Source organism: Notamacropus eugenii, chromosome 3 (genome assembly GCF_028372415.1).
Source record: "Notamacropus eugenii isolate mMacEug1 chromosome 3, mMacEug1.pri_v2, whole genome shotgun sequence".
NCBI lineage: Eukaryota > Metazoa > Chordata > Mammalia > Diprotodontia > Macropodidae > Notamacropus > Notamacropus eugenii.
In genome coordinates, this window is record NC_092874.1 from 354915591 (window position 1) to 354926430 (window position 10840).

Genomic DNA, 10840 nt, shown 5'->3' on the forward strand with positions numbered 1-10840 from the left:
GAGTTATGTTTTGCTCCTTTACCAAGTCCTATATTCGTGATGAAATATATAGTTCAATACTCCTGGATGAAGATAAAGAGTTGTGAAACCAGAAAGGATATTACAAATCCTTTTGTAATCCAAACTTATCTGCAAGAAAAAAAGAATCTAAATACATTTCCCAACATTATACAGCTAGTTGGTCAACTAAGAGCAGTGCCTTTTCTAGTAAACTAGAGAGAGGTTTCTTTTTTACTCTTTCTCTGTAACTAGACTTAAATAATGTGATGTATCAAGGAGATTGCTTGCTAATTGTTTTGATAAGTCAAAGACTTGATCAGTTTGGATAGTAATCCTTCTACAGATCTTTTTACAGATTGCTCCTCTATGCTTTACTTAAATAAGTCAGTTTGGCAGGAATTGTGTCAGACCCAATGATATATCCTTTTAGAGGTCACCTCCATAGGCTTTTAAGTCATTGAGAAGAGCTTCATTGAGAAAGGAAGGAGGGTTTCCTAAATTAATATTTTAAATGACAATGGCCATGAAGGTAGCAAAGGTGGACAAAGTTATAAAAATCTGATGTGGACCTTATATTTCTTGTTAGGCATTTATTGTAAAACTATCATGACACGTCATCTTGTTTTCCGACTTGCTTTCCACTTCAAAGAGAAAGCCTTTCTGCTTAATTGGTTACATTAAAGCTGGAGTTTTTCAAAAGCCAGTCTTAGCACAGTTTTTAAAATGATGAGTTAGATGCCTTTTATTAAATTGGCAGTTAGGTGGTACAGTGGATAGAGTGGCAGGCGTGGAGTCAGGAAGACTTACCTTCCCTAATTCAAATTTAGCCTCAGACATTTAGTAACTGTGTTTCTCTGAGCAAATTACTTAAACCTGTTTGTTTCGATTTCATGACCTGTAAATGAGCTGGAGAAGGAAATGCCAAATCACTCCAGTATCTTTGGCAAGAAAACCACAAATGAGGTCATGAAGAGTCAGAAATGACTAAAAAACAATTGAACAACTATATACGCAAGTAAGTGGTTTTAAATACTGATAAATTTGTTTTAAAAGATCACATCCTTGGTCATTTTATATCTTCAGTCATCATTATTGTGTTCCTCCCTGCCCCCATCATCCTAGATAGCTTGTCTTTTCAGTGATTTGGTAGATAGTAAAGTGCTCAGTTATTCACCATTAATTACTTTTAATTCCAAAATGTGTGTGTGCACAAATCAAAACAGTAGGAAATCCAAACTACATGTTTACTATGAGACAGCATGATGAGATACAGAAAGCACTTAACCATGTTGGAGACATAGAACTTGACTTTGAGGCCTGATTTTGTCACTGAGAAGTCTTTTGAACTGGGGAAAATATCTTTGTTTTCTAATCCTTTTTACACATTTATGAGACTGGATGTTTAAACTTTTGCTACCATTCCCAGAGTTATTGTGGGAAGGGTCCTTTGCAAACTTTGAGTTTTATAAAAATTATTTTATTGAGCAAATTAGTTAGTTGAATATGATGAAGAGCAAGTTGCATGTCATATTAGTTAACTTCTGTTTTATGCTCTGTTATTGCACTTTAAAAATTGCAAAAATTATGTTCAAATTAAAATAAATATTTTGTATTTTTTCAAGTATCTGATAAAAAAGAAAAAAAAGACTGAAAGAAGACAGTTATGGTTTGGATCTTTTGAGCAAAATAGAGGAATGGAAAATTAAGGCAAAAGGAAATGGAAATAATAATAAAAGAAAATAAGTAAGAATGCTTTTAAATATTTTTATTTTGTTAAATATGTTCAAATTACAAATAAAGGTGGATTTCTTTTTTTAAAATTTTGAGTTTCAAATATTCTGCCTCCCTGCCCTCCAACATTCTCTATTCCTTGAGAAGACAAGCCATGTAATTTTAATTATGCACTTGAATTTATATGAAAACTATTTTCATATTCACCCTGTTGCAAAAGAAAACACAAACACAAAAACAGAAAAATTAAATAAAGCAAAAACAGAATATTTTATTCTGAACTCAGAACTCATCAGTTCTTTTTCTAGAGGTGTATAGCATTTTTCATTACAGGTCCTTTCGAATTATCTTGGATCATTGTTATAATCAGAGTAACTAAGTATTTTACAGTTGATCATCTTTATAATAATTGTTGCTATGGTGTAAAATGTTTTCCTGGCTCTGTTCACATCACTTTCCATCAGTTCAGATAAATTATAGGAGCTTTTCTTCTGAAACAATCATGTTAGTCATTTCTTATAATACAATGGTCTTTCACCCAACTGCAACAGTATTCAGACATTCCCCAACTGATTGGCATCTGCTCAATTTACAATTCTTGGACACCACAAAAAGAGTTGTTAAAAAACTTTTGTACAAATAGATCCTTTCTCCTTATCTTTGATATCTTGGATATTTAAACTTAGAGGTGGTATTGCTGGGTCAAAGGATATGCAGAGTATTATAGTTTTTTGGGAATAGTTCCAAATTGTTCCCAAAAACGATCGGACTAGTTGACAACTCCACCAACAGTGCATTAGTGTCTGTATTTTTCCATTTTCCCTCCAACATTTATCACTTTCCTTTTTTGTCATGTTAGTTAATTTAATGGGCATGTGGTACTACCAGAGTTGTTTTAATTTGCATTTCTCTAATCTGTAGTGATTTAGAGCACTTTTCAAGTGACTCTAGATACCTTTGATTTTTTCCTCTAAAAATTACCTTTCATATTATTTGTCCATTTATGAACTGGAGAAATGCTCTTATTTTTGTAAATTTGACTTAGTTCTATATACTGTAAGAAATGAGGTCTTATTAGAGAAACATGTTGTAAGTCCCCTCTCCCAGTTTCCTGCTTTCCTTCAAGTTTTGACTGTATTAATTATGTTTATATGAAATTAATTTTCTAAATTTCTTTTTTTATTTTATATTTTCGATGTTCTATAATCACTACCACAGAACTTCGATTTTTTTCCCCTCATACATACCCTTCACAACCACCCACTCTCCCCAAGACAGCATACATTTCTATATAGGATCTACACATACTTTCCTATCGAATACATTTTCCCTATGGTCACGCTGTGTAGGAGAATTAAAATAAATGGAAGCAATCATATAACAAATCAAAACATAACACACACACACACACACACACACACACACACACAAATGATCTGCTACATACTGTGAATGAATTCCATAGTTCTTTCTCTGAGTGTGGAAGACATTTTGCCTTAGAAGACCACTGGGAATTTTTTTTTTTAAGTTCTTGCGTTGTTATGAAGTTCCAAGACTACCAGAAAAAAACTAAAAACAAAAAAAAAACCTCTCTCACACTGTGGTCGTTCTCCTGGTTCTGCTCTTTTCACTCAATCAGATTATATAAGTCCTTTGAGGCCTCTCTGAAGTCTTCTTGTTCATCATTTCTTATGGTGCAATAGTTCTCTATTACATTCATATACCATAATTCATTCAGCCATTCCGCAACTGATGGGCATCCCCTTGATTTTTAGTTTTTGGCAACTACAGAGAGTGCCGCTATAAATATTTTTGTACATGTGGGACCCTTTCCGATTTTTATGATCTCTTGGGGATACAGGCCTAATAGCGATATTGCTAGGTCAAAGGGTATGCACATTTTTGTAGCATTTTTGTAGAAACCACTCTCCAGAATGGTTGGATGAGCTCACAGTTCCACCAATAATGAACTAATATTCCAACTCTCCCACATCCTCTCCAACATTTATAATTTGCCTGTTCTGTCATGCTTGCCAATCTAATAGGTGTGATGTGGTACCTCAGTGTTGTTCTGATTTGCTTCTCTCTAATCAAAAGTGATTTAGAGCATTTTTTATATGATTATATATATATATATATAAATATATAGATATAGATATTTTTAATTTCTTCCTCTGAAAATTGCCTGTTCATATCCTTTGACCGTTTGATTGGGGAATGACTTGTACTGTTGTCCATTTGACTCAGTTCTCTATATATTCTAGAAATGAGGGCTTTTGTCCCCAAGATTAGCTGTAAAAATTCTTTCCAAATTTACTACATCCCTCTGAATTTTGGTTGCATTGGGTTTGGTTGTCCAAAAACTTCAGTTAATGTAATCAAAATTATCCTTCTTGCAATTCTTTCTTTTTCCATAAATCTGATAAATACATTATTCCTTGCTCCTCCAGTTTGTCCATGAAATCAATCTTTATCCCTAGATCATGTACCCATTTGGACTTTATTTTTGTGTACCGTGTCAGGCATGGGTCTATGCCTAGTTTCCATGACACTGTTATCCAATTTTCCCAGCAATTTTTGCAGAACAGTGAGTTCTTATCCGAAAAGCTGGGGTCCTTGGGTTTATCAAACAGGAGGTTGCTATATTCCTTGCCTACTGTGTCTTGAGTGCCAAGTCTATTCCACTTGTCTACCCTTCTGTTTCTCAGCCAGGACCAAGTGGTTTTGATAATTGCTGCTTTGTAATACATTTTGAGATCTGGTAGCCCTAGGCCACCTTCCCTAGCGTTTTTTCATTCGTCTCTTTGATATTCTGGACCTTTTGTTCTTCCAAATGAATTTTGATATTATTTTATCCAGCTCTAGAAAATAATTATCTGATAGTTTAATTGGTATGACACTAAATAAGTAAATTAATTTAGGTAGAATTGTCATTTGTATTATATTAGCTCAGTCTACTCATGAGCAACTGATGTTTTTCCACTTACTTAGATCTGACTTTGTGGAAAAATTGTCTTGTAATTGTGTTCATATAGTCCCTGGGTTTGTTTTGGCAGGTAAACTCCCAAGTATTTTTTAGTGTCTACCCTAGCTTTAAATGGAATTTCTCTTTCTGTCTCTTGCTGTTGAACTTTGTTGCTAATATACAGGAATGCAGCAGATTTGTGTGGGTTTATTTTGTAACCTGCAACTTCACCAAAGTTGTTTATTATTTTAAGTAGTTTTTTACTGGAGTCTCTGGGATTCTCTAAGTATATCATCATATCATCTGCAAAGACAAATAGCTTTGTTTCTTCATTGCCTCCTTTTATTCCTCCACATTTTCTTATTTTATTTCTATAGCTAACATTTCTAATACAATATTGAATAACAGGGGTCAAAATGGACATCTAACTTCATCCTTGATCTTATGGAAAAGGCTTCAATTTTGTCCCTGTTGTAGATAATGCTTGTTCTTGGATCCATTGATTCCTGTGTTTTCTGTGTTAATAAGAATCGGTACGGTGTTTGTCACAAGATTTAACTGCATTTTTTCATATTATCACATGACTTTTCTAGTTTTTATATGACTGATCATGTTTATAATTTGTCTAATTTTGAACCAGCTCTGCATTTCTGGTATAAATCACACATGATCACAATCAATGACCTTTATAATAACTTTCTGTAATCTCTTTGCTAGTATTTTATTTAAAATTTTTACATTAATATTATTAAGAAAATTGGACTGTAGTTTTCTTTTTCTTTTTCTCTCTTTGGTTTAGGTATCAAAACCATCTTTACTTCATAAAAGGAGTTTGGAAAGAAGGTGTCTTTAATTATTTTTTTCAAATATTAAATCTAATTCCTCCTTAAATGTTTGGCAGATTTCATTTGAAAATCCAACTGATACTGGGAAATTTTTCTCAGTCAGCTTCTTTATGATTTTTTCAATTTATTTTTTTCTAATATAGGGTTGTTTACATATTCTTTTTCTTCTTCCGTTCATCTGGACAGTTTATATTTTTTATAAGTATTCATCCATATCACACATATTGTCAGTTTTACTGGCATTTAATTGCGCAAAATAATTCCTAACAAAAAACAAAGAGAGACAGAGAGCAAGAGAGAGAGAGAGAGAGAGAGAGAGAGAGAGAGAGAGAGAGAGAGAGAGAGAGAGAGAGAGAGAGAGAGAGAAGAGAGAGAGAGAGAGAGAGAGAGAGAGAGAGAGAGAGAGAGAGAGAGAGAGAGAGAGAGAGAGAGAGAGAGAGAGAGAGAGAACAAATAATATCCTTTGATCTGCATTCAGACTCCATAGCTCTTTTTCTAGATGTGGACAGGATTTTCCATCACGTCTTTTGTAGTTGTCTTACATTCTTGTATTGTTAAAAGATAACTCTCAGACTTGGTCATCAATCAATGAGGCTCTTATTGTGTACAGTATTCTCCTGGTTCTACTCACTTCACTCAGCATAAATTCTTACAAGTGTTTCCAGGTTTTTCTGAAGTCTGCTTGTTCATCATTTCTTATAGTTCAATAGTATTCCATTCCATTTATATACTACAGCTTGTTCAGCCATTTCCAAAGTGATGAACATTCCCTTGATTTCCAATTCTTTGCCACTGCAAAAAGAGCTATTATAAATTTTTTTGCACATGTGGGTCCTTTTCTCATTTGTATCATCTCTTTGGGATACAGACCTAGAAGTGGTATTAGTGGGTCAAGAGGTATGAATATTTTTATAGCCCCTTGGGCATAGTTCCAAATTTGTCTCCAGAATGGATGACTCAGTTCACAGCTCTACTAACAATGCATTAGTGTTCCAATTTTTCCAGTGTTCTTCATCATTTGTCATCTTACTGTTTTGTCATGTTAGTCGGTCTGATAGGTGTGATATTGGACTGCAGAGTTGTTTTGATTTGCATTTCTCTAATCAATAGTGATTTAGAATATTTTTCATATGACTATTGACATCTTTCATTTCTTGATATGAAAACTACCTGTTCATATTCTTTGACAGTTTATCAATTGGGCAATGACTTGTATTCTTATAGATTTGACTCAGTTCTCTATAGAAATGAGGCATTTATCAGAGACACTGGTTGTGAAAATTCTTTCCCTGTTTTCTACTTCCCTTTTAATCTTGGTTGCACTGGCTTCATGCAAAAAATCTTAATTTTGCATTCCAAAATGTTCTCTGTCTTCTTTTTTCATCATAAATTCATCTGTTCTCCATAAATCTTACAGGTAAACTATTCCTTGTTCTCCCAGTTTGCTTATAATATCAGTCTTTAAATTTAAATTGTGTACCCATTTTGACTTTATCTTCACATATGATGGAAGATTTTGTTCTATGCCTAGTTTCTGCCATACTGTTGTCCAGTTTTCCCATCAGTTTTTGTCAAATAGTGAGTTCTTATCCTAGAAGCTGGAGTCTTTGGTTTTATCAACTATAATTACTATACTATGCTATAATTACTGACTACTGTGTCTTGTGGACCTAACGTATTCCACTCATCTGCCACTCTATTTCTTAACCAGTAACAAGTGGTTTTAATTATTACTGCTTTATAATACAATATAAGAACTGTTAAGACTAGGCCACCTTCCCTAATATTTCTTTTCATTAATTCCCTTCATATTCTAGACCTTTTGTTCCTCCAGATGAATATTGTTATTTTTTCTAGCTCTATAAAATAAATTTTGTTAGTTTGATTGGTATGGCACTGAATAAATAAGTGAATTATGGTAGAATTGTCATTTTTATTATATTAGCTCTGCCTACCCATGAACAAATGGTGCTTTTTAAACTATTTAGGTCTGGCTTTATTTGTGTAAAAAGTGGTTTGTAATTGTGTTCATATAGTTCGTGAGTTAGTTTTGACAGGTAGACTCTCAAATATTTTATAACGTCTACAGTAACTTTAAATGGAATTTCTCTATCACTTGATGTTGGACTTTGTTAGTAATACATAGAGATGCCAATGATTTATGTGGGTTTATTTTATATGCTACAACTTTGCTGAACCTGTTTATTTTTTCAAATAGTTTTTTTACTTGACCATCTGCGATTCTCTAATTATATCATCATATCATCTGGAAAGAGTGACAGCTTTGTTTCTTTGTCTATTTTAATTTTTTTTCAATTTGTTTTTCTTATTGCTAAAGCTAACAATTCTATCACCATATTGGATAACAGTGATGATAATGGACTTCCTTGTTTCATCCTTTGTCTTCTTGGAAATACTTCTAGGTTATCTCCATTAATACTTGTTGATGGTTTTAGGCAGATACTATTTGTCATTTTAAGGAATACTCCACCTATTCCTATGTTCTCTAGTGTTTTTAACAGGAATTGGAGTTGTATTTTGTGAAAAGCTTTTTCTCCATCTATTGACACAATTATATGGTTTCTTTAAATTTTGCTGTTGATATTATCAATTTTAGTGATTTTTTTAAAATATTGAACTAGTCTTGTATTCCTGATGTAAATTCTACATGGTCATAGTGGGTTATTATCATGATAAGTTGCTATGACTTTTTTGCTAATATTTTGTTTACCATTTTTGTGTCTATATTCATTAGAAAAAAATGGTCCATAGTTTTCATTCTCTGTTTTGCCTCTTCATTGTTTAGATATCAGTACTATATTTGTATCATAAAAAAGATTTTAATAGGTCTCTTTCTTCATCTGTCTTCCAAAATAGTTTATAGAGTTTTAGAATTAATTGTTCTTTAAATATTTGATAGAATTCACTTGTAAGTACATCTGGCCATGGAGAATTTGTCCTATTGAGTCCACTGACGACTTGCTTGTTCAATATCTTTTATTGAAAAGTGGTTAAGTATTTTATTTCTTCTTCTGTTAATGTGGACAATTTACATTTTGTAATTATTCATCCATTTCATTACTATTGTCTAATTTATTGTCATACAGTTGGGCAAAATAACTCCTAATTATTGCTTTAATTTTCCTTTCATTGGTGGTAAATTCACCCTTTTCATTTTTGATACAAGTAATTTGGGTTTTTTAATCAAAGGAACCAAAGTTTATCTATTTTTATTGTTTTTCATTAAACGAGCTCTTATTTTTTATAAGTTCAATAGTTTTCTGACTTTGAATTTTATTAAGCTCTCCTTTGGTTTTCAAAATTTCTAATTTGGTATTCAATTAGCAATTTTTAATTTGTTCTTTTTTTTAGACTTTTTAGTTGCACATTTAACTCATTGACCTCCTCTTACTCTATTTTATTCATGTGAGCATTTAAAAATATAAAACTTCCCCTAAGAACTGCTTTTGCTACATACCATAAGTTTTAGTATGTTGTCTCATTATCGTCATTTCCTTGGATGAAGGTACTAATTGTTTCTCTAATTTGTTGTTTGATCCACTCATTCTTTAGGATTAGATTATTTATTTTCTGATTAACTTTTAGTCTATCTTCCTATGGCACTTTGTTACATGTAATTTTTATTGAATCATCACCGGAAAAGAATGCATTCAATATTTCTGCCTTTCAGCATTGAATTGTGAGGTTTTTGTGTCCTAGTATGTGGGGTAGTTTTTGTGTAGATGCTATGTACCCCTAAGAAAAAGATATCTTCCTTTCTGTCCCCATTCAATTTTCTTAGGATGTCTACCATATCTAACTTTTCTTTTTTTTTTTTTTTTCACACTTCAGTAGTATATTTATTGGTTCATAGGTTCATATAACAAGCCTTTTAATCATGTACTTTGATGCTGTGGCCAGAGTTGAATTCAACAGAAAAATTCTATCCACCAAAATGGCTAATTACTAAGTGGTCACAGCGATTCATATCATGTTGATTGAGTTTCTACAGAATATTACAGGTCTTTCAGGTCTTTCTGGATGTCCCACAAGGTATCTGCACTCTTCTTGAGTTGAGCTACCTCATCATCTTTCAGCTTCTGGTTGATAACGCTGGTCAGTCCTCGGGCATTCAGAATGCATGGAAGGCTAAGGAAAACTTCATTCTCGATGCCATACACCCCCTTCACCATAGTGGATACAGGATGAATCTTGGAGAGATTTTTTAACATGGTCTCAATTAGATCAGCAACACTTAATCCAATAACCCAGTTAGTGTATCCTTTGAGTTTGATCACTTCGTAGGCACTTTCAATCACCAGCTTATGAACCTCCTTCCAGTTTTCACTGTCATTGTCAGTTCCCATTTCTGGATTCAGGTCCTGGAGGGAAACGCCTGCCACATTCACTCCACTCCATACAGCCACATTTGAGTCCCCATGCTCTCCAAGGATCCAGCCATGGCAGCTGCTTGGATGGATGCCAAGGTTTTCAGACATAAGATAGCAGAATCTAGCAGAATCCATATTGCATCCACTCCCAATCACCTGGTGCTTTGGCAGGCCACTCAGTTTCCAGGTGACATATGTAAGGATATCCACTGGGTTGGAAACCACAATTATGATACAGTCTGGACTATACTTTACAATCTGGGGAATAATAAACTTGAAGACATTCGCATTCCTTTGTACCAGTTTGAGGCGACTCTCTCCCTCTTGCTGGCAGACTCCGGCAGTGACTACAATAATCTTGGAACCAGCAGTGACAGAATAATCTTTATCAGCCAAAATTTTAGGAGTTTGAAGACACAAGCTCCCATGCTGTAGATCCATCATTTCTCCTTTGAGTTTGTCTTCCAAAACATCAACAAGGGCAAGTTCATCAGCAAGACTCTTTGCAAGTATGCTGATAGCACAGGCCATACCAACTTGTCCAATGCCTACAACAGTAATCTTATTGTTTGGGACTGCTGCCTCCTCTTCTGCAACTGGAACAATCAGTTTTTCTTTAAGAGTAGCCATTTTGTTCTGCCTAAAGAGTAGGTGACTGCCTGGGATGAAGTTTGTCCTGAAGAGAGAAATTTCACTGACCTCCTTAACTTCTTTTTTGTCTGTTTTGAGGATAGAGTTTACTAGTTCAGAGAGTGAGAGGTTGATATCCCCCAACTAGCATAGTTTTTCTATTTCTTCCTGTAATTCCTTACCTTCTCCTCTACAAATTTGAATGCTTTGCAACTTTGTACATCTCTGTTTGGTAATGATATTACTTCATTTTCTATGGTGTTTTTAGCAGGATGTTG

The 10840-nt window shown here is 33.7% G+C and overlaps 1 pseudogene; it reads right to left on the minus strand.

The window, feature by feature from the left end:
* Positions 1-9538: 9538 nt before the first annotated feature.
* LOC140531644 (L-lactate dehydrogenase B chain pseudogene) lies at positions 9539-10610 on the minus strand (annotated as a pseudogene).
* Positions 10611-10840: the final 230 nt, after the last annotated feature.